General features: G+C 37.4%; 1 long non-coding RNA gene across 4 annotated transcripts in view; it reads right to left on the bottom strand.

Moving 5' to 3' along the window:
• Positions 1-4,559, bottom strand: part of LOC108504025 — a 43,147-nt gene extending 38,588 nt beyond the window's left edge. For 3 of the 4 annotated variants that reach the window (XR_001876967.1, XR_001876966.1, XR_001876965.1), the window contains exon 1: positions 4,453-4,559. This is a non-coding gene — a long non-coding RNA (uncharacterized LOC108504025). The remainder of the gene's footprint in view (positions 1-4,452) is intronic. The other variant, XR_001876968.1, reaches the window with a different exon arrangement.
• Between the last annotated feature and the right edge of the window lie 16,065 nt (positions 4,560-20,624).

Raw genomic sequence — 20,624 nt, 5'->3', positions numbered from 1 at the left:
TAACAAGTGAAGATCTCCCCAATATCCCATTTATTTTCAGTAAAAAGCTTACAATGGGTTCTCAATATTTTACTTTTCCCAAAAGACCATCCTTAATTTTTCACAGAGAAGCAACAAGGTATAGCAATTGGGTATAAATCAGTATTTCCCACTATATTCAGAACTCCAAATGCAGGCGCTCAGTCTTAGTGTGTCATCCAGACTCCATTTACAATTTTAAACTTCTTTCAGCTTGTGGATCTCACAGATTTTCCAAAAGCAGTATGAATCCTCCTGTCAGCAATTCTGCTGGCAATAGTCTTGGGTTTTTTATTTGCCTTTCCAAGATCAAAAGTTGAGAGCTATCTATCTCTTCATTAGTCTGTGAAGGGATAGACACTACTAGAGGATAATTCATCCAATCTGTTTTAGACACCCATCTTAGGCTGGAATGAATCACTCTTCAAAGACACCTCTCATTTTCACTGTAACTATAGGTGAAGTTACTAACAAATGAAAGTGGAGAAGAATCTCACCAGTAGCATCAAAACCACTAAAGGAAGCCAGATGATTTTTTTTAAGTACCTAGTGGTTTAAGTTGCTAAATTTACACATGAATTAGTCTCATCTGACATTATTCATTGTTAATTACAGATTAAATTACGGTAAAATGTGATCATAACCATATGAGCAGGTATGCTTATAGTAAGCAACTCAAATAATATCACTTTAAAATATTTTTTGATGAATGTAATAGGACAATTTTTAATATGATAGCTTAAAATGTTACTCTTTCTGGAAAATTCAAGAGCTTGTAAAAGTAAGTAGTTATGTAAAGCAACAATGCCACCCTGCAACATCCGTGTTTCCCAGCCACTGAGTAAATGTGATCATTCTTACAACTAAGCACTTTGTATAAATGTAAATTAAAAGATTGAGCCCTATAGTCTTACCTTTTATATTTCAAAATCTATACTCAAAAAATATGGTCTCTTAATAAACACAGAAAAATGGGAAATCTCCCCTGTACTTTCAATATTTATTGGCAAATAGAGCTTCCATTTTTTAAATTTCAGTTTAAAGACTACCAAATATCCAAATTTTCCAAATATCATATGAATGAGAAATTCTGATAGAAATGTTGGTGCACAGGCATTAAAACATGCTCTTTCCAAAAATATGTGCCTTACAGACTTCGCACCTGCATCCATTGATCTCAAAGGCATGGAGCATACAATTCAGAGACTGCAATATCTATGCTTCCTCAGAGTCACAGACTGAAGGGAATATTTATATTGCAAAATAAAAGATGAGAAGGAATATAGTTTGAACATTATATCACCATATACGCACCATTCAATTTAACTTCTAGCTCATGCCCTGCCATGGCTCTGCACAGCTTCACTAGCTCTTGCAGATGAAGCATAGGCACTGTCTGAAGACAAGACAACAGTGGCTGTTCTTGAAAGGCAGAATGGGCAAATCTGGACCAGGACCAGATTCTTCCATTTTATGTAGTCCTCCAACACCATCCCAACTGGCCTTACTACTTGAAAGATGAGACATGATCTCATTTCAAACACTTTTCTTTTAGTTAAAATACTGCTATAGAGAACCATAATGAAGATTTAATACAATTTTGGATACTTTCTGCTGAGACACACCCATACATCAGTGCTATGTAGTACAGGCACACCAGTCTGTCTGGGAGGAACTAGCAGAGGGGATGTCAGGCAATCTGCAAGACTTGTCAAAGGATCCCTCCTGGCCTTTCTTCTTCAGAATTATAGATGGATATCCCATTGTCCCTCCCAGGGTTTGAATGCTCTGTGGTAGAGAAAGGCCAGGATTCTGAGGATCCCCATCCCACTGGGAAAGCTGTCAAGCTATCCAGAAAAATTTTTCAAATAAAATTTAGTAATACTTTAACCCACTGAGAAACCAGGAAACCAGGGACTGCAGTTTTAGGAATATTTCTTTAAATACCACATGTTAGATATCTACACAGGAAGTAACAGTTTGTGGGATGAACCACCATTTTTCATTTGGGGAAAAATGAAAAAGACATTCTGCTTATAATAGGGAGAACTATAGGACACTTCCTGCCAGAAAACGGGCTTGAGAAATAGCTCCATAATGGCCACATTCAAACATTAAGGCAACTTCTTTCTTTGAAATCAAAGCTGTTCCTTTCATTCACTTGGCCTTAAAATCAGTAGATACATACACTTCGTTGACACTTGTTATAGTTTATATCTCCTAGCAGAGAATTTCTCTTGGTGAAAGCATTGGTGTTCTACTAACATAACTCAAAGATTACAGGTAGGCCCTTCTGCAGTTTACTTGCGCAGGTCAGGGATAAATCAGCACTTGTATTGATACGTTGTATCTTCTTTGTTCAGTCACATACTTACACTGAAATCTACCTACAGCTTAATCAGTAGCTCTAATATGTAGCTGTTATCTTTAAAATTATCATGTATGTGATGTACACCTGTAGTTCATGTACTCTCTTCCTTGATGTAGTTAGCCTTTAAAAGGCCTGCCTAATTTTAAAACAAAAAGTCCCCAACGCTTTTCAACTGAACTTCTAACAAAGTATCTTATCAAGTAGATGACTCACACCAACAAAGCCCAAGGATATCCAGGGCTTATGTAATGCAAAAGAAATAATGGAGCTGAATCTAGTGGAGAACTGAGGTATGCAATGTTAGTGTTTTAGCTAAGTGTCTTGTAGCCACATCAAAATGATTGTTTAAGCTTTAAATATTTAAGACACAAAAACACCCCCAAAACAACCCTGTAGGGAGAAATCAGTCTGAACAGTTTTGGTTTCTGTGAAACAGAAAAGAACCCAGATATCTGTATTACTCTAAAGTGGCACTTCAAGACTGACGGAAAAAAAAAAAAAAGTCTGATTCCTTAAAGTCAAAGAAAAGCATTGCATTTCTGTGGGGGATATGGTAGCACTCAGTAACCACTTAGGTTGATTAAAGCTGGTTATTTCTTATAGATGTATCAGGAGTTATGTATTGAACCATTGTCAACTTTTCTAATTTGAAGGAAATTATTTGACTTCAGGGGAACTCTACAATTTCTTGAACTCCATGCTTTCTTTGGTGTGTAGGTGTCTTATTTATTTATGTTTAACACTAGCAGCTTCCACTAATCAGCTGCAGAATACAAGCAGAAGTCCAGCTGGTCTTGGCAAGAGACTGCTGGGAAGTAACCCCAGACAGATTCGCTGTGGCAATTAAGCACTTATTCATTAACAGTGTGAAAATATAAAGGCTGCTGGAGGAAAACAGAGAGATATTGCATCCAAACTTTTGAAGGAAGAATATTTGAGTTAATCTCACAGATTTCATTGCCCCAAATCAATTTATTCCAACCCTGCAAGAAGGTAACTTGAACCGCAAATAGTGGTTTGTGAAATCTAATTTCTTTGTTCATAATGAAAAATTTTACCAGGTAGCTCTCAGGAACAAACCAGGCCCACACTTATGATCTACACATGTTCTTCTTCGTAATTTCCATGAACATTTTATGACGGGAATTAATCCAATATCATAGACACAGTGGACCAGCTGCTGTTGCAAATTGCTCATGCTGTGATTCAGAATGAAGCTACAACTTAGAGAAATTTGTAATTTTTGGTGGCACTTGTGTGTACAGCTCAAAGACTTAGGGTTAATCCGCTAAGCTTAAGTAGAAAAACATAATTTGCAGAGAGAGGAATGAGGGCTAAGGTATGACCAAAGTGCTGGAGTGAATCAGTGTCACTGAGTGCAATTTTGCTGTCCACCATCATTCAATAGCGGTATGGTTTGAAGCTGGCTCCCTGCCAAGTCTCCAAACCTCACCACAAGAAGTCCCCTCCCCCCACACCAAACCAAGAGAGAAGAGAAAAAAAACCAAGAGAACCGAAACAAGAGAGAGACAGCTAAAACAATATATATAAATATATTTACACTTATATTACAGTTATATACAATTGAAAGGGGGCCCCTGGTGGTCTAGTGGTTAGGGTGCAGGACTCTCACTGCTGCGACCCGGGTTCGATTCCCAGCCCCCCGGGCAGATGGAGCTCGTCAGCCCTATAAGGCAATCCATCTAAGAGAAGGTCACTCTAAACAAACCTACGTCCTGAGACCCTCACTGCCACTGTCCAAGTTTGCTCGGTTGTGGCAGATGAACCTCAGGATTAAAGGGTGGGCTCAGTTCAGCGCACGCTGAGTCTCACCTAAAAAAATCCACTGCGCAGGCTCGAAGGGTTAATGACCTTTCCCAAATCTTCGCTCGCGAAGACTGGCCATTATTATTATACAATTGAAACATATAATCAATTTCACAAGGGAAAGGGAAGGGGGAAGGGGAAAAAAGGAACAAAACCAAAATAAAATATATATATATATATATCAATCAGTAGCCCAAGATCTAGCAACTAAAAGAATTAGCAAAAGAGTATCTTACTACTCTCCTTGGGACAACAGAAAGTCGCTCTGGAACGACTGTCGGCAACCCCCGTCTCCCAAGGTCCGCAAGGCCTTACCAGGCCTCACTCCCCAACAATGACAGACTCAACAGCAGGGAAACCTGCACCTCCAAAGCCGCTGGAAGGAAAGAGAGGGCGAAGGCCACTCCTCCTTTCTTCTTATACCCTGGCTTACGTAAAAATTGTAGGGAATACTGGGTAAATCTGGGCACTTCCTTGGTTACAAACTGGTCACCAAGGAAGGCCTAGACCAAACTACCACAAATGGAGTGTCTGACCATATACTTATGAAAAGCCTGATTGTAACCAAAGGGATTGCATTTGTAGTCACTTTTATGCTTTGACTTGGGAGATGATTAATCTTGTAGACTTCAAAGAGAAGTTAAATGCAAGTACTGCCAAATGTTCAACCACTGGAGACATTCATGAATTAAGATGTTTTATGCAGGGATCTTATATCTGTTCTAAGGAAAGGAAGGGAAAGGAATCCTACCAAGGTCAAAGTATTTTCCATTGCATCCTTTACTGATAGAAAACAGTGAAAGGGCAACAACTAACACCTGGTTAAGACCGTTTTATTCTGAAAATCATCTTGCAGTGGTCTGAAATACTTTAAAGTAAGTTGTGGTTACACTAGTTGGCATATAGAGCCAACAGCCCATTAGCCAGATGAAAATTGCTGCAGTGTGACAGATGTTTGACTCCATTTGTGCCTGGAGGCTGGTGTAAACCAGTAACATTAGTTCTTTGCCAGCTGGATAATATTTCTACACTAGATATTATTTCTTGCTCAGGTAATTCAGTGACTGTCCATTCTTTGTTAGCCACAGGAATGAAGGAAAGAATCAGCCAGGGCAAAAGGCAATTAATCTTATTAAAACATACTAAAACACAACAACTGGAACTCATTACACTAAAACAAGATTGAGCTTCTGGTCTCAGTTTAATTCCTTGAAGATAAATGTCCAGAAGTAAGCACTTTTATCCCTGCAGCATATTTATTAAAACTCTTAAAAGAGAATCAACAATTGAAAATCAGCAAAAAGTACAAAAACTAATTCGAACCATGAAGGAGTATTCTAGGTCACCACTAATGAATCTGACAAGGGAGGGTGGAGAAAATTGTGATAAAGTGTATTTGTTCTGTATTAAACAAGCAAGCCATTCAGTAACAATTATTTGGAAATATTTCTTAAGTCAAATACACTTTACTTGAAATAGCAAAATAAAAATAATAACATACATCTGTTTTCTTTTATACATATAGATTTCCTGAGCAAACTCCTATATTTGTATCTTGCACTTCAGTCTTTTGGTGATCAAGTACCTTTGGTAGTTATATTAAAAGGTAAAATTCTCGTCATTCCCTATAGCCACCCACTTCTCTCTATAAAATCAGTAACTACTATTTATGATATTTTTCAAACCCTTCCTTTACTTTCTGGCTAGTAGAAGAAAATACTTATGAATACCCCAAACACTTTCCAGCAACTCAGTTCAAACAAAATGTCGGAAGCATTTTTTTTTACTGAATCCTGTTGTAACCAGCCAACAGGAAAAAAACTCTTCTTCCTCCCCTAGCAGCCATATAGATCAAACACTTTATAAGCCTAACTCTAAGTGGTATGGCTCAGAAGTTAACAAAAAAATTAACTTCCATTTGCAGTCAAAAGTAGCTTGTGTTCACTGGTACAGAACCACAGTCATTTTAAGACTACCAGGAACATGTGCAACTAGATGAGCTATACAATTATAAGGATGTTCTTTGGAAAGTAATATTTGAAGAGTAACAAAACTCATAGTTTATTCAACCTGCATATAAACCCATTGAAGTATAATACATTTATCATATTAAAAATGTATCATTAAAATTTAAAAGCAGGTGCAGTTACTCAATAAGCTAATGGTATAGTCTGAAGACTCCACTTAAGATTGTATTGTTGAATTCCCATTGGAATAAAACAGAGAGAGAAAAACAGTGGGAGGGAATTGGAGTGACCTTGCACCAAGGTGTTAGTTCCTGATCCTACGTTTCTGGTAGGCTGTGGATGAGCTCCACTCTGAGGATCTTTAAAGCACTGCATTTTCTGTGCTGCGAGTGGATGCATGCTACATGAGAGCATGAAAAAAAAAGCAACAGCTACTACGGAGAGATGCATGCGGGTGACTGCATGACAGTAAGCCAAAGGCAGTCTGATGAAGGAAAGAAATTAATATATATCAACGGGAAAATAATAAAAATTGGATCAAATGAAAATTTCCCCTATCATTTGGAAGAATACATATATGTACATAAAATGTAGAATTCCTGAAGAAGTTGAATAAGTGAGGGCATTTCCCATTTACATTGTGCAGAAATTAGTGGCCTTCTCAAAGCAGCATTTGTGTTTTCAAGAAGTTCTATTGTTTTTTAAGAAGTACAAAAAATTTATTTCATATAACTAATTATTTAACTTTAAAATCTATTCTACTTTTGTAAAATGAACATTTGTTTGGCTTCACGGGTATAAGACTGTCATCAGATGGAATACATCAAAACTTCCTTTGACTGTGTCTGTTTTAAGCAGGGGTTTGGCACTGTGGGAGTGGATATGTAGGTCAGAGCTGGTTTGTCTGGGAGCTTTACGTCTCCCCTGTTTGAAGTGTAGGATTTTCTCCTTTGGTCTGGACTTAATCTGAAAAGAAATTTATCTTGTTCAAGTAACTCAATGGTGTAAATGAACTCAAGCATAGTAAGTTGGACAGCTGGGGCATCCACCTGCAAACTGCACCAAGGACAATGTTAATGTAACCGAGGCATTTAACCTCAGTAGGAACCACTTTTGGGTGAGTACCCATTGCAGATAAAACTTAAGTTGATTGATTTAGATAATTTTAAAGTATTTGGTGGCTTGAACCATTGTAATCTGAGGATTTTTTTCTGTTTATGTCACATTTTTGAAGGCAAGAAAAGTAGATCTGGGCTGTAGGGAGAGAAATGGCACAAACTACAGTGGTAGGCTAGCTACCAGGCAGCTGAATTCCTTTCAGAAAAAAAAAGCTGGAGCTGAAAGACTGCATGGACTTAAAACTGCATTTCAGTTCAGCCTGTGCTCAAAGTATTGGGTATTTAAATGCCCATGGGTTTTCAAGGTCTGCTTTATTTAAGACAGAACTGCAAGGATGTAGGCCACTTAGTACCAGGTAAAATTCATGGTTTTATTCACAGATAAAGTTTATAAATAATCACAGAATCATTTAGCTTGGAAGAGACCTGTAAGATCATCAAGTCTAACTGTTAACCTGGTACCGCTGAGTTCACCCCTTACCCATGTTCGTAAGTGCCACATCTACATGTTTTTTACATCCCTCCAGGGATGGGGACTCCACCACTTCCCTGGACAGCCTGTTCCAACGCTTGAACACCCTTTTCATGAAGAAATTTCTCCTAATATCCAATCTAAACCTCTCTTGGCAACTTGAGGCCATTTCCTCTTGTCCTATCATTTGTTACTTGGCAGAAGAGACTAACCCCCAACTTGCTACAACCTCCTATCAGGTAGTTGTAGAGAGTGGTAAGATCTCCTCTGAGACTCCGTTTCTCAAGGCTCATGTTCAGTGGTTGTCAAAGAACAACTGGTCTGACTGTTAAAGACTGAGGCAAAGAAGGCATTGAATACCTCAGCCTTTTCCTCACCCTTTGTCACTATGTTTCTTCCTGCGTCCAATAAAGGATGGAGATTTTCCTTAGCCCTCCTTTTATTGTTTACATATTTATAGAAGCATTTTTTAATTGTCTTTTACATCAGGAGTCAGATTAAGTTCTAGTTGGGCTTTGGATCTTCTAATTTTCTTCCTACATAACTTCAAAACATCCTTGTAGTCCTCCTGAGTGATCTGCTCCTTCTTCCAAAGGTTATAAATTCTCCTTTTTTAGCCTGAGTTTCAGATAAAGCTCTCTGTTCACCCAGGCCAGTTTTCTTACCCACCAGCTCATCTTTTGGCACATGGAGATGGCCTGCTCCTACACTTTAAGATTTTCTTCTTGAAGAATTTCCAGCTTTCCTGGACTCCTTTGTCCTTCAGAGCTTCCTCCCAAGGGACTCTGTCAACCAGATTCCTAAACAGGCCAAAGTCTACTCTCTGGAAGTGGCAGTTCTGCTGACCCCCCTCCTTACTTCTCCAAGAATCTCTATAATTTTATGATTTCTGAGCCCAAGGTGGTCTCTGATTATCACATCACTCACCAGTCCTTCTCTGTTCACAAACACCGGGTCCAGGGGGTACCTTCTCTAGTTGGGTCAGTCACCAACTATGTCAGGAAGTTATCTCCTAACGAAGTGGCCAGCTCAAAAAAGAACAGAGAAATATGTTTCTCTTTTGTTAGTTTTTCTAGTTAGCATCTGATAATAAAAATGAAAAATAAATGCCACTGTTGACAAAAAGGAAGTGAAAAGAAAAGATGAAAAAAGTAAAGAACTTTAAAATATTGCTTCAATCCTTCTGCTGAAGATATTGGGCATTTTGTCAGTGATCAATGAGATTTTATGACCTGTCACCAATATCAGTTCAAAAAGCTTCACAGTGTCTGTAAGGCATTATGAAACATGAAAGTTTTATGCAACATCAAGCTCCTACAGCTTTCAGACATACTCAAATACTGGAGCATTGTGGTGGAAGTCAGAAGCCTCAGTGGGAAATGTAAAAGAAGCTTTTGACAAAAAATGGCACAGGACTGTGGGACTGTTCACTAGGTGATGAAAAAATTTGCATGACTCTCCTTCTCTTCTGAAACAACTGTCCTCTGTGAGAGATAAAGGTTTTTTGGGTCCTGTTCCTTCAAGCACACCTAAACAGGAGTGTGCAGAGGTAGCAAGTTAAGCACAGAAATACATTATTCATGTACATGTATGTATGCATTACGGAAATTGCCTCCTTCACTGAGCAAAGCTTTATCTTGGAATTGATATGGATACACACATTCTGAATGTAGACCACATAGCATCAGGTTATTTTGCTTAGAGCATCACCACACTGTGTAAAGAGACAAAACCAAGGCAAGCATTGCAAACTAAAATTGTATTGCTGAAAAGTAGTGTGCTAACTGCTGCTTAACCAAAACATAACCTGAAGGCCTGCAAAGAAAAATATTTTTGAAGTGCAAATTCCTTAAACATAGTTGGTGTGTGTGCCCCAAACATGAAAATATCTGAGGTATACACACCATAAGTATACATAGCCTTACAGAGTACTGACACATATGCTCTTTCTTCATATAAAAGTATCATGCAAGCTTCAAAATAAATGATACATGTTTGAATATCCCAGTAAACTTATACTTTTAAAAGAATAGAGTTAACATATCTAGAGGCAGATAGACTTCCAGTCCAATTAAAAGTTGAGAAGGATCATTAGAATATTCAATATGTTACATGTTTCTTGAATTTCACTGGCAAGGTACAGTGCAAATTGACCCAGAACTCACTATCAGTTTGGAAGCTGAAACTGTCATTCATTTTCTGCCGTTCAAACAAAGAAACTTAGTTTGGTATGCTCTTAAGTTTTCTATCAACATAAATGAAATGGTTAATTTTTCAGCATTTGTTGTTCATTATTCACTGAGGAAAATTATCTGTTTTATAATTTATCATTGATGTTCTATTTATGTACTGTGAGTGGTTGTCATAGTTTGTTTTTCATCTTTCAAAAATTAAAGATGAACTACTTCTTTTGTTGTTATCCACAAATGAAAGAAATGAAAACTTGTTCTTCAGGTTCTAAATCCATATGTTTGCACTGACAATATATTTCACTCTTCAGAGAAGTCACCACTGTGAACTTTGTCCAGTTTCTGGTTTATTGGGTATTGTATTAGATAGGATATTTAAGGGTACACTACATAATTTACTGTTTGATCCAGAAAATTCGCATTATATTTTTAATATATATTCAATAAGTTACATATTCAACAGTTTTTAAATATTTTCATCAATGCTTCTCCAAAGTAGAAACAAAGATTTATAGAGAGATACCTTTATTCCCAACTCAGTTTTCTTTAGTTGGTACTCCTTTTGATTTCTGAGTCTTGTCCTTACAACTCTTAGTTGGGGGAAAAAAATCCACCAGGTGTTAAAATTCGTAAACACAGATAAATTTTGCAGCGCGTACAGAAAAAGGTGATGAATATTCTTACCACAAGTTCGTATCCATATGTTTAGATGCTCTCCAGCTATAGTACTTTATGTGTCGAAATCTCAAGTTTGAGAACAGACTCTTCTACGGACGACATTGCAGTGCCTATTCAGGGGCGTAAGCATACATGGCCAGAGAAATCTTAGATGTCTTAAATTATAAATTATCTACACAAAGCCAGTCGATGTGATGCAGAAAGTGTAGAAGACCACATCCTCTGCATTTGTCACTAGGAAATCTTTCCTCTCATATTCAAAACAGATCATACAGAGTACTCTGTCTACCAGTTGCACTTCTACTGTCTAAAGCTGTACTGAAGAGCAGTTTTGGAAAGACGTGCAAAGGGGTGCTAAAACATCCCCCACGAAACCTAAGTTCAGTCAAGAACAAAAAAATGCCAAGATCATCTGTGAATATGTTTCCCAGTGACCTACTTTAAATTGCACCACGCTTGTCTTACGTGTGGAAGTTATGATCACTGAATCCCAAGGCTAAGGACTGTCATGTGCACCAGATCATGTTTGCTACAGCTCAGCTGTCTGATCACCTGTAGAGTAGCAGGGGACTGCTCAGACAGGAGAGCCTGTCCAAATTTCCGTATGAAAAATTACTGGGAGATTCATCAAATAAGAAGCCAGCCCATGTGCTTATGATCCTCACTGATGTCTCTAATTGCTGTGCTCATGGATGAGGTGTGAGACTGGGCAGTGATTGACAAGCAATTGCAGCAACAAATGGTATTTGAGAACAGCATTTAGAGAATTATTTCAAAGTGTTTGACTTTGTATTTAAGGATGGTTGATAGCTGGTGATAACAATTGGTGATAACATTACCAACATGCCTCTTTTCTTTAAGCACTCAAGATGTATAGGAGTTAGACATGTAAGTGACTTGTTCAGGAAATACAGATAAAAGTGGACATCTCAAGCAGAAAGTGAGTCGACCCCATAGGGAAAAACAATCTGTTAAGAACCCAAAACTCTTGGCAGACAGCCCAGACACATATCTTTTCTTAGATACATTTCTTTACAATGTGCAAATGAAGGGAGTGTTAAAGGAAATTAAAAAATCTGGATTGTGATACTAAAGCTTTTTATTTGAGATCGCAACTAATTGCTTACAGACATCTTAGTAACAAGTCAGGGCATTTACCTGTGCTGTAGTAAACAGTACAACCACTAGAATAGCATAACTATTAGTTTCTGGGGCAGTAAATTATTATTATCTTCAATTTCCGTGTGGACAGTATCATTTGCAAAACAATTGTGTAGTACACAAGATTCTTTTCAGAACTTGTAGAATTCCTTCTTGAAAATCACAGTAGTAACTCCCTTGTGTTTAAGGAACTGGTTTAACTGGGTGTGCAACAAAGATTTCACAACATGGATATTATAAAGCCTAAATTTAAAAGCTCAAGGACATCAAATTCCATACCATAAGTGTCAAAGAAGTTTTAGAATGTCACAACACAAGTTCCAGGGTGAGTTCAACAAAAATTCTGTGCAATACATTGATGTCACAATGATCTTTCCCATAAAAATAATTGGCAACAAATGCATCCTAGCAGGTCTCACAATCCTCACGTAACACAACTCATTATTTGAATTGGAAGCATTGTATAATAACTGTGGCACACCCTGTGCATTTATCTGAGATTTCTACACTACTTCTACACAATAGATTTTTCTCTTCATAATTATTCAGCATTATTTACACCAAGGGTGGCTTTTCCCTGCCTTTCAAACAGTTTTTGGTGGAATACATATTAGAAATGTTCTGAAATATAGTAACTTCTCCAAAGGCATGCAGTTAAGGACTATAGGGAAATACAGTCACAGACTGTATTCAGCCCCAGTGCGCCAAATATGGATTCTCCTGTCCTTTTTTACAGTTAAATAATGACTGGACTCCCTGTTAATGAGGTTTTGGAACTCTTATTTTGTTTTCAAAAGAGTTTGCATTCTACAGATTTGTAGTATCGATGATTAGTATAGGCTTTTTGTATTAAAAATATATTTTCACTGTTTAGGTTTTGTTTCATGTTTGTAAATTAATCACTGGTAGTAAATTCTTCTGTTCAGTTTTGGTAAATGTTGGTTACAGTGGGCATAAAGCAACAAAGGAGTAAGCATCTTCAGTAATTTTTATGTTGATTTTAACCTGCCTCATATATGGCCATTTTTAATGAAATTACTGATAACATACAGTTCTACAAGTGAGAAAAACTCATGTACTTCTTAACTCTCCTTTTTCTAAAACTCTAGAGATGAGAAGGAAGGGAGCAAGGATTTGGAATATGTATATGTGTGTATATATATGTATGTATATACTTTAAATTTAAGTTACTCTCTTGCAAATATCTGCTATTTCCTATATTCTCTTTTGTTTCAGTTGGCATTTTATAATGTTTTTGTACTTATCCTTACAGCGACAAGTAAAGACAAATCATGTTATATAAATGGGGAATCTAGGCAGAGAGAGGGATTTGCTCAAGGTCACCTGAGCACTCTAAAATAATGCTAGAAAATGAATTTTTCTAGTCCCAAGCTAACAAGTTATTAAATCACATTTCCTCTCAGTGTGGTATTATACTCCAATTTGAATCTGGGGGGTTGTAGACTATTTTTGCTATTTGTAGCTGAAGACATGCAGAAGGACAGAAAGGAATGGAAGGAAGATGTTAGCAATGAAAAAAAGGTCTGTTACTGCTAAGGTGAAAAAATGTGCTACAAAAGGGTTTAATTTCATAATACCGAGAAGGCAGGGCTGCTGGTAATATCTCATGGCACAAAGTTTCTGTATGCAACAGAAAATTGTTAATGCCCATTCTCTCAAGAGTGCCCCCAAGGTGTATCAGTTTACTGCCATGCATGAGGCAAATTCCCTTTCAGTCTGGCATGAGGTTATCAGTGTCAATCTAAGTATGTCAGCAATCCATGTTCAAAACAGGGAAGTAAGTTATGGCAAAGAGATAATATGACTGTAATAATGAGGGATTTAAACATAGCAGGGCACATGAAAGCATGCGGGTGTGAAATCCGCTCCAAGAAGAGAGGCAGATCAGTGTTCATTCCCCACCTCTTCCCTCCCTTCACAGGAATGAGTAGTCACCACCAGGCTGGCAGCATATGGACACAGTGATCCCAAAACCTAAACCTCTTTCCTCTTCACATTGTCCAAAGGCTAATGAAAGCACACTGGAGCTTTTCTTGTGATACTTGCTGATGTATTTGTAACAAATGTGTAGGGAGTTTTGGATATGGGAGGAGGAGAAAAGATGTGTAGCCTTGTACATTAAACATTAAATATTTGAATATGTTTGCCTTTCCTTTGTCCTCTTACCTTACATATGTCATTTGTTTTCAGACAATGTGAACTCTATTTGAGGTCTTGTCAAGCCCTGGATATGTTTTTTCAGAAAGAGAACTGTGTGGACACAGTTGGGGCCTGTAGATGCTGCTCAAGGATTTAGGAGGGAGAACATTTCTCCTCTTTTCCTTAGAAGAGGAACTGTACCCATATACTTCAGGTTTGGTTTTGTGATTTAGAGCTAACTTCTACATTTGAAGAAAAAAAAAAAAGAAAGAAAAAGAATTTAGTTCAGTTCTATGAATAACTGGGCACTTATAATTTAACAGCCCAGTTCTGAACCAAGTAAAACAGTAATTTCCTTGAAGTTGATGAAATGGTGCTGGGTTTACCTCAGGGCAGAATTTGGCCCCCCACTAGTGATCCAGCTATTAATAGCTTTGCATTGAGAAAAATCATTGAATAAAATAATTACCTGTCTTGTCAGTGGAACTGGTTTTTTTTTTTTTCAATGTCCTACATAAAATCCTTAGACCAAAATCCAAAGCTATGTAGAATAAATTAATTAATTGGGGAATTAATTGGGCCATGTTGCCTTTTTTAAAACTAAACTGTGTTTTGGTTATATTTTGTTATGTGCCCAGAGGCTCCTGGGCATGGATGGCCTAAAAATACAAATGGATAACATATCATTAAGAATAAAGGTACCACGAAATAGTTTTTCTGTTGTTTCCATACAGGTCTTAGAGAATCACAGTGGAGTAGTAGTGAAGAAACAGTTGGTCTGTGAGAAGATGCTATGGAGAAGATTGTTTTGTCAACAGAGGGGACTATGTTTCAACTCACTGTTTTTCCACTCTCCTCCTCATCCTTCAGCCTCTTCAGTCCTTTACAGACTTTTCATCTTCTTTCATGCTTGGCAGCATATTGTAGCTCCCATTTTCCATCCTGCTTACATTCTCTCTGATGTGATTCCTACGGGACCTGATCTCAGGCAGCTCCTCCTTTCAGGTTCTTCTCTTCTCTCTGGCTTGAAAGTCCCCACCCCACCTACTTTTCTTAACCTCAGCGCCACCACACACCCACATGTACTGCATGGAGTGAAACCCCACAGATCTGCAAGCCCCACCTTTATCTTTCATTCTGCCCTCTCTCTTTTTAAAGCTATATGTTTATCGGTATTTTTTTCAGCCAGTATGAAAATATATCTTACATTTTTTAAAAAAAAATACTTAAAAAGATTTTTTGACTTTACCAATTCTTGATGTAAAAACCTGCCTGGCATTTTGACAGCAAATGATTAAAAGCCTTTCTCAGTATTTTACAAGCAAATATGAATTTTAACAAGATAACTAAACTTACAGAAATGAAATATTCTATTGTTGTCTAATGCTAAACTAGCTGTCAAGCTTGAGACACTTGCAGTTAGTGTTAGGAATGATTAGAATGAAGATATGTTAAAAAGAAATACAGGCCAGGTTTTGCTCATGTGTTGCAGATATAAAATTCAGATTTATAGATTCTTTGGATGACACCAGCAATAAAGTCATGATTTTGTTCTGGGGTTTTATATTCTGCTCCACAGATTAGTATATATCATGTGCTTACATTTGTGTCTTAAATGTACCAGTTCTCAAGGTACTTTCAAGTTAAGGTATGGGGGGATCTTTGCCAAGAATGCTTGTCAGGTATACCAGAGTAACGAACAGAAAAAACGATTTTTTAGAAACTTATGAGAAGAGACGATGTGAGAAGAGCAAATGGGCTTGAAGTGCTAGTGGAGAGAGAGAAACAGAGAGGTCAGGAACACAAAAAGCATTCTGAGGGAGCTGTGGGAAAGGAGTGAGAGGGAGAGATCACTGTTTAAAACTGCAGATGAAAGGAATAAAGCTGATGATTAAATGTAAGGACCTGGAGGAGGTGTCTGAGGTACATTGAAATAGTAAGGGAAAGTGAAACCTCTTCACGTAAGCATAGGGAACAATGACAGAACGTGGTTGAAACAGCATTGATATTCTTCCCTCGCAATCCCTCCCTTTTTATCTGCTTTCTAATCACTGTGAAGAATACAAGCATTCTATCTGTCACTCAGGCCCATAATCCCAATGTCACTGACGACTATGGTATCATTAACCTTCTAGCAATGTCTTCAACAAGTCTAGCAATTTCTTGTTGCATAGTATCTCTTAACACGCACATTTTCCCCTCACTCATGTAGCCAGGTACACTCCTGAGGAGTGGCTGAGGGAACTGGTGGTGTTTAACCTGGAGAAAAGGAGGCTCGGGAGGGACCTTATTGTTCTCTACAACTACCTGAAAGGAGGTTGTAGCAAAGCAGGGGTCGATCTCTTCTCCCAGGTTACAAGTGACAGGGTGAGAGGAAATGGCCTCAAAATGTGCCAAGGGATGTATAGACTTTACATCAGGAAAAAATTTCTTTACCGAAAAGAGTAGTCAAGCATTGGAACATGCTGCCGAGGGAAGTGGCAGAGTCTTCAGCCCTGGAGGTATTTAAAAGATGTGGAGGTGTGTCACTTAGGGATAAGATTTCGTGGTGGACTTGGCAGTACTGGGTTAGTACTTGGACACAATGATCTTAGAGGTCTTTTTCAATCTAAACAATTCTATGATCCTACACCAGAACCTACTTGAAGACCGATGGTTCTCAGGATGCGTTAACTTTTCTGTAGTGCTGGTTTAGTGTCACTTCTCAAATTTTGGTGTTGTCTTTTTGGCTTATGAATAGCACTGTCTCCATGCCTGTGAAGAAAGCATGATGCGGACTGGAAGATTACATAGACTCATTAATATTCAAGTGTTATTTAACAATAATTTGATTGAACTGAAGTTTGCAAACAGACATTCAGCACTTACAACATACGTTAGTTGTGATTTCTCTGAATGTACTTGTTTACCATGTGACATTTTGAATCATGGGTTTTCGCATGTCTCATCTGAAAATGCCAGTATTGAACTATTTAAGAAGTTTGAGAATAAGGTTGGATTTACCAAGCTGTGACACTAATATCTAAGACAAAGCTTCTCTGAATTTACTTACTCCTTTAAATTAAGTTTTTCTGCACAGTCATGTAGGCTTATGTTCCCACACAGCTTCTGAAACTGGACCAAAGGAAAAGCTGAGAGTAAAACACTGTTCCATGTGCATGGATATGGGGAATCTCCTCTATGAGGTTCAGTGTTATTCCCTTTCTGAGCATGGAAAATCTACATTTATGACCAAAAATATAAAAACACTTCATACATAAGACTTCTAGGTGTTTTTTTGTGTGGTGTTGCAATTCACATTCTGAAGACAGCAAAATGAAGAGATTGAGATGATGGATGAGTGCCTGGCTTAAATACATAGAAGTCTAGGGGGGAAGATTTCACTCTCATATATGCAAGTGAAGTCTTAGCTAACCCCGCTGACTCTGTTCATGGACTTGTATTCAAAGTATCTCCAAAAGTTAGGCTGAGTTCAAAAATCTGAGGTAAATGCTTGCAAATTTTACCATAAGAACAGCTGTAATCATATCTCTTTACAGCACCTTACCCCAACATTACTTCTCTAACTTGTGAGATACTAGTACTGTCCCATATCAAAGGAGGTCAAAATTAAGGGAAAAAAAAAAGAAAAAAGAAAGTCTCAGTGGTCTTGTCTTTGTTGAACTGTGTACATCAAGCCACTATCATATACTTCTTTCCATGACATGGTTCTGCATCACAATTCTACACATCTTTGCATAACCTGTGATTTTTTTTCTGTTTGGAAAATAGTAAAACCTGTGTGAAGAGGAATGTGAGGCACTGTCTTCAAACTAGGTTTAAATTCATAGTTGGCCTAATTTTAATTTATAAAATTCCTCAGAGAAACTAAAACTTAATATGGGAAGGGGTGTATACCATAACTATTATAATGAAATTCAGATGTTACTTCAACATCCTGGAAGACAGGTTTTTGAATTAAGCAGAATGCATGCAATAAAAATGTTACCAAAACGATTAGCATAAGTAACTGAAAAAGTCTGATTATAAGAAGGCCAAGTAGTTTAACACATGACCACATTTATAAGTATGAAATACTATAAAACTATTGTCTATTCTTTCTGTGAAAAGTTAGCTCCTTCAGGAATGTCTTAATGAATAATAAAACTGACTTGATTTTCCCACTGCAGTCAACTTTGCTGTCAGACTATTAATGATTCATAATGACTGTATGCTTAATAGTTTTATGCCAGATAAAAGCCATCCAACAGAAGCAAGTAGCCAGTGTCACTTCTGCAGCTACTCTCTTGGTATTTTCAGTAATATTGGTAAAAACAATCTCTAAAAATGCAGAACAGCTGAGTTACAATGAGAAAATGGTTTTAAATCACCCAATAACATCAGTGCTGAAGTCATACAAAATTCTTTATTACATTGCCACTGCCATAGAAGAAAACACAGAGGAAGAGATTGCATGCTGTTCATAAAAAACAGCACATTTTCCTATTCATATAATTTCATATTCTTGTATATTTTATTTTCATAATGCAGTGATTTGGATAACACAACTAGCCAATCCTTAAATGAAAATACAATGTGTACTCTGAGAGTAGCTGAGCAGAATAACACTCAAATCAGTTCTGCACAAAATGATAAACATCCAGTCTGCTCTGAAGCTGTAGGAGTTTATCTACTGTATATGTAAATGTTTTTCTTTTCTTTGAGGAAAGCCTTCGCAAGAACAATGTCCTTTAACAAAGGTCTAAAAATGCATGTGAAAACCAAACATAATAACATTGTTATTCTGCTACTTATTAACAGAACAACAGGTCTTACAACAATTAGATATGAATATTGCAAACTGAATTTAATATTAAGCTGTCTTTGAACTGCCACTTTGCAGCAGGTTTTCAAATGCTTAAAGCACAGCAGGAGGCTAACTCCATCTTCAAATATTAAATCAAAACCTTTTTTTAACCTGATAAATCTTTCTGAAACAGGTCCTCCTATTCAAGAGAGAATTATTAAACTATCAGCAAGGAAACTAAACCTTGCAGCCTATTCTTGGCGCATGGTACAATGATAAAAACAATAATGAAAAGGATTAATAACATTTTAGAATAGTGTCTGAGAACATTCTTAACCAAACACAAGGTATAAACTGCTAATAAGACCAGTGAATTGGAAACGGTAGATACTCAAACATGGTCCCACTTTCTCAGCTAGAAATCTCATGTTAAATACAAGTCAGTCAGAAATGTTCCCTACAGCCAGTTACATGCCATTGAAAAGATCAAAGATCTCTAGAAAATGGTAAATGCAAGGGCGCCTCACTGAAGAACACCATAGAAGAATCACAGAGACACATTCTGTGCTTGAATACTCCTAATAGCAGCAGGAGCTGTATGCAGTTTTGATATATTTGGCCCATATTAGTGACAGAAATCACTTATTAAGTTATAAAACCATCCATCTCACAGAATTCTGTCTAATCCAATTTTTAATGTCCTATGTGAAAAAGCTTCCCTTGGAAGAGAGCCTAATAGTGACAATTGGCAGGAAATATACCTGGTTATTTTGCTTGCATTTATCTACTATTTTTTGTTTCAGCCTTAGCTCAGTTGCACCAAGATTTGTATCAGACAATTCTTTTCTATCTCTTGCAGTTCCAGGACATTTTCAATGTGTTATGTTCTTCCTTTAAACATTGCTACTTAAGTTTCCACATTTAGCTGACTAATTTCCACCCCCTCCATCCAGTGTCAACATTTTCTTGTTTCCTAATTACTTTGGCACTTTCCAAACTGTAATCCTGATAATGAGATACCCAGGAAGGAATGCAGTACCGTGGATGGGATCCCACAGATTCCTAATGAAGAGGAGTACTATCTTCATACTCTGTGGTGAGGTGTTTCATCCCAAAATGGATGGCATTTTTTGGCTATCTCTTCACATCACAGGTCAATATCACATTTAATAATGCTTCTTCACCCCACATAAATCCTTTCAGTTTCTGTCTTCTGTTTGGTATTGGTATTTCAGATTATTTCTCTTATGTTAACTCACACAGCATGTAACTGACTTTGCTGTCTTCTATCAATCTCTCTGGGATGCCTTTTATTACTCTTCTATCCTTGTAACGAGTTCTCTCAATGAATTTACTGTGTCTTCCAAATTATTAATGTAAAGGTTAGATAGAAGACTGAACCTAAACCCCACCAATATTCATAAGATATTTCCCCATAACAGAAAAAAAAAGACATCAACTGTTGTCACATAAATAATTTTCACACAGCTCATAATTCACATGATAATGATCGTGATTGAAAATATTTTCCATGCTGTTTTTTCGTATATGAAAGCAAAATTTGCATGCATTTCATCTACTGTTCTCTTCTCTTTCCTTTGGACTATTTCCATAGCACCACAATATTTCTCTGTGATTATTCTGCATGTATGACCTCAAGCAACCTACCACTGTTGTTTCCAAATTAGGAAACAGGCAGGCACATGTCTTGGAGGAGAGTAGTAGGCTCTGGATTTGCCTCTCAGCTGGTACTGCTGCCTCCCAGGTGAGATGGTGGCAACCAACAGGTTTTTGTTTTGTTCCAGAGAAGTCTTTTGTGCAGGGAGGCACAGCTGCAGTTGCACAGCTGTGCTTTTGGTGGCCACAGACACATACTA

The sequence above is a fragment of the Lepidothrix coronata genome, unplaced genomic scaffold (genome assembly GCF_001604755.1).
Source record: "Lepidothrix coronata isolate B3197 unplaced genomic scaffold, Lepidothrix_coronata-1.0 Scaffold150, whole genome shotgun sequence".
Lineage (NCBI taxonomy): Eukaryota > Metazoa > Chordata > Aves > Passeriformes > Pipridae > Lepidothrix > Lepidothrix coronata.
The sequence above is the reverse complement of the archived record's forward strand: the minus strand, read 5'-3'. Positions and strand labels throughout refer to the sequence as shown.